Raw genomic sequence first — 4650 nt, forward strand, 5'->3', positions numbered from 1 at the left:
GGTGAGAAAATTCATAAAACCAAAGTACAGAGGGATCTGGGAGTGCGAGTCGAGGATTCTCTAAAGGTAAACATGCAGGTTGAGTCCGTGATTAAGAAAGCGAATGCAATGTTGTCATTTATCTCAAGAAGGTTGGAATATAAAAGCACCGTTGTGCTACTGAGACTTTGGTTAGGCCCCAAAGCTCTGGTTAGGCCCCATTTGGAGTACTGTGTCCAGTTTTGGGTCGCCACACCTCAGGAAGGACATACTGGCACTGGAGCGTGTCCAGCGGAGATTCACACGGATGATCCCTGGAATGGTAGGTCTTACATACGAGGAATGGCTGAGGATCCTGGGATTGTATTAATTGGAGTTTAGAAGATTAAGGGGAGATCTAATAGAAACTTACAAGATAATACATGGCTTGGAAAGGGTGGACACTAGGAAATTGTTTCCGTTAGGCGAGGAGACTAGGACCCGTGGACACAGCCTTAGAATTAGAGGGGGTAAATTCAGAACAGAAATGCGGAGACATTTCTTCAGCCAGAGAGTGGTGGGCCTGTGGAATTCAATGCCGCAGAGTGCAGTGGAGGCTGGGACGCTAAATGTCTTCAAGGCAGAGATTGAAAAATTCTTCATGTCACAAGGAATTAAGGGCTACGGGGAGAATGTGGGTAAGTGGAGTTGAAATGCCCATCAGCCATGATTGAATGGTGGAGTGGACTCGATGGGCCGAATGGCCTTACTTCCACTCCTATGTCTTATCGTCTTATGGAATTGTGGATAAGGCTTGAAGGCCCATTCCTGGCCTCCTAATTCGTCCTTTGGTGTGTATAGTTTGTAAGAGATGGTTATGATGGTAGATTTAGGTGAGAGAGGTTGGGAGGAGAGTTGAGTGGATTATAAATGATATCGTTCACTGCTTGAGCCAAGTAGGATTTTGAGTGGTAATTCCTATCCAGTGGGTGTGCTGCACATGCAGAGGAGACAACACTGAGAAACACGGTTGTACAATATCAGGAGCTATTGACTCGAGTTATGTTAACTGTTTTGTCTTGAACATGTTCAGGAGCTCACGTAACACTTCCCCACAGCAGATACGAATGAAGCATTCCCTTGCGTCCACTGTGTACTGTAGGAGGGATTTGGAGAGCCCCGTTTCAAATGGGTGACCTTTGCCCTTTGTGCAGCAGCACCAGCCGCCAATTTATAACGTGAACACTTGTGTTTACAAAAGGTGTGGGTGACCTAAATTAGCAAACATGGCTTTTAGGAGGCTTTGGCAAAGATATTTCTTGGAGAGAGTAACCACAGTCTGAGGGCCTCAGTTTTAATCGAGAGAGACCCATCATTTTTTTACCAAAACCTTTAATGCTGGTTACCAACATTTAATGGGACAGAACAGGGGCCAGAATTGACTTGCCCCCTTCCCATGATGCAACGGCCGCTCCATGAGCAAAAGGATCTGATCGAAGTTTCATTTGTTTCTTCCCAGTTGCCTGTTTGCTTCCATTTGAAGCCATTAGCTTCTTCCCGTGGGCAACATCATCTTGCTCTCTGCCCTGCTCCCTCCTCAACTGCTCGCCCCTTTTTGAAGGGGGGGGGGGGGGGGGTTGGTGGGTTGCTGAATGATTTACATTTCAGAGTCAGTATCAGCCAGGGCCAATGCAGGATGTGTTCCAGTTCAGTTAAAGGCAAGCAGCCAGGATAGAGTACAGAAGGACAGAGCTGATAAAGGAAGTTGACAACAGCTCTTTCATCAGTTATTTGGAATGGGAGGGAAAGGCATGAGATTGTTTGTTGGGGGGGGGGGGGGGGGGTGTGGGGGGGATTTGCCAGAAGATGAAGGAATGGCCACCGATGACAGAATTAAACAGAAAATGAACGTTCCTCCTCTGTCTGATCTCTGCATTGAGTCACTCAGTTTCAATGTTTTACACTTTCAACTACTTCAGTGCAGTTCTCTAACCAAACACTTTCTGCCCAGTGCTGAAGAGACGGCCTTCTTCGGCCTCTCAAAGGACTTTATAGAAGGGGAAACACCGGTCTGACCACTTCTACCTCAGAGCAGTACAACAAAATCATAGAATCCCTACAGTGTGGGATTTGTCCCATCGAGTCCACACTGACCATCCAAAAAGCATCCCACCCAATACTCCCCACAGCTAACCCACCTGGCCTGACATCGCTGGGCAAGCTAGCATGGCCAACCCATCAAACTGGACTCTGGGAGGAATCACACACAGAGAGAATGTACAACTCCATACAGACAGTCGCCTGAGCATGGAATCGAACGCTGGTTCCCCAGCACCATGAGGCAGCAGTGCTAACCACAGAGCCACCATGTCACCCAGTACACTGCCTCCTGAGCATTAACTGTTCTTTTACTGGTTTCTCACCGGAGCAGTTTCTGTCAGAGAGTCATCACAGCTGTGCCACAGGCAGTGTGAGGCAGTCCAATTATGCACAGCAAGATTCCATTAACAATAATGAGCTAATGACCAGATGGTTATTAGATGTTGGGTAAAGGCCCAGTCAATATGTTTTGTGGCACGGTGGTAGTGACCCTGCCTCTGAGCCAGGCGGAACTGAGTACAGGCCATGCCTTCCCTAGGACAGGTCACAGAGTCATAGAGATGTACAGCATAGAAACAGACCCTTTGGTCCAACCTGTCCATGCCGACTAGATATCCCAACCCAATCTAGTCCCACCTGCCAGCACCCGGCCCATATCCCTCCAAACCCTTCCTATTCATATACCCATCCAAGTGTCTTTTAAATGCTGTAATTGTACCAGCCTCCACCACTTCCTCTGACAGCTCGTTCCATACACGTACCACCCTCTGTGTGAAAAAGTTGCCCCTTAGGTTCATTTTAAATCTTTCCCCTCTCACTTTAAACCTATGCCCTCTAGTTCTGGACTCCCCCGCCCCAGGGAAATATTTGTTAACATCCATTGCAAGTAGAATCATAGAATCCCTAGAGTGTGGAAGCTGGCCATTCGGCCCATCAAGTCTGCACCAATCCTTCGGAGAGCAAACTCCCCCACACCCCTATCCATGTAATCCTGCATTTCCCATGGCTAACCCACCTAAACCGCGCATCCCTGGACAATTTACTTTGCCAAATTCACCCTAATCTGCTTGCCATTGGACGGTGGGAGGAAACCGGAGCACCCAGAGGAAACCCACACAGACTCAGGGAGAACGTGTAAACTCCACACAGACAGTCGCCCAAGGCTGGAATCGAACCTGTGTCCCTGGTGCTGTGAGGCAGCAGAGCTAACCACCGAGCCATGCAATTACTTGCCCTGTACGCGCTCAATGACCCAAGGGCCCCATATCCTATCCTGCATCAAACGTCACTCACCAAACTCCCTTCATCTTCCTGCTCGAGTTTGGCTCCATTTCTCCAAGTGCGGTGACTTCCAGCCTTAGCTGGTGTGTTTCCATCGTTCTCCGCCACCCAGGGATTTCTGACCGGGATTGTTTAGCAGCGGGTCCTGCCAGCGAGCTTCCCCAGGAAGCCGGCAGTGTTTTCCACTCCGACTGCTGCCTACTCAAACAGCGTTCCAAAATTAGGAGTCGGGTTGTGCACAGGAAGTGAAAAAATAGCCATGGTATAAAATAGCTAGAAGCAGAGAGAAGCTGTGGTCAGAATCTGTGTGTGAGATTGACCGCATTGCTGCTTGGAAACTGAGTGAAAACCTGAAATCCCTTTCCTGGCCTCGACATCATCCTCTGTTTTCCAAATTCCCCAGACTCTGACTATCCTCCGTCGAAACCATGAGTCCTCTCCAGACATGGCTTTCGTTTGGTTATTGGATAAGTTTTGTCAAGAGCTCCCTGGGTCGTCCCAGCTCAGACAGTCAGACCAATAGTTTTTGCCATAGCCTAGTCAAAACATCAAGCAGTGGATGAGACTACTATACCTGAGGCAGGACCTGAAAGGCATCCTATTATCCTCACTCCCTGCAAACCTTTTCCCATTTCACTATTGAATGAGGTTAAATAGTGCTCTTTCAGGCTCTTATATCTCTAATAAAACCCCAGATAATGGGAAATTAATCTCCAGACATTATGCATGTTTCCGACTGATCCAGTTCCGCAGGGAATAAGGGCTGAGTTTAATTCAGATAAATGCAGGGTTTTGGGATAGCAAATCTTAGCTGGAAGTTATATACACATAATGGTAAGGTCCTAGGAAGTGTTGCTGAACAAAGAGACCTTGGAGTGCAGATTCATAGCTCCTTGAGAGTGGAGTTGCAGGTAGATAGGATAGTGAAGAAGGTGTTTGGTATGCTTTCCTTTATTGGTCAGAGTATTGAGTACAGGAGTTGGGAGGTCATGTTGCGGTTGTACAGGACATTGGTTAGGCCACTGTTGGAATATTGCGTGCAATTCTGGTCTCCTTCCTATCAGAAGGATGTTGTGAAACATGAAAGGGATCGGAAAAGATTTACAAGGATGTTGCCAGGGTTGGAGGATCTGAGCTACATGGAGAGGCTGAACAGGCTGGTGCTGTTTTCCCTGGAGCGTCGGAGGCTGAGGGGTGACCTTATAGAGGTTTACAAAATTATGAGGGGCATGGATAGGATAAATAGACAAAGTCTCTTCCCTGGGGTGTGGGAGTCCAGAAATGGAGGGCATAGGTTTAGGGTGAGAGGGG

The sequence above is a fragment of the Chiloscyllium plagiosum genome, chromosome 8 (genome assembly GCF_004010195.1).
Source record: "Chiloscyllium plagiosum isolate BGI_BamShark_2017 chromosome 8, ASM401019v2, whole genome shotgun sequence".
Lineage (NCBI taxonomy): Eukaryota > Metazoa > Chordata > Chondrichthyes > Orectolobiformes > Hemiscylliidae > Chiloscyllium > Chiloscyllium plagiosum.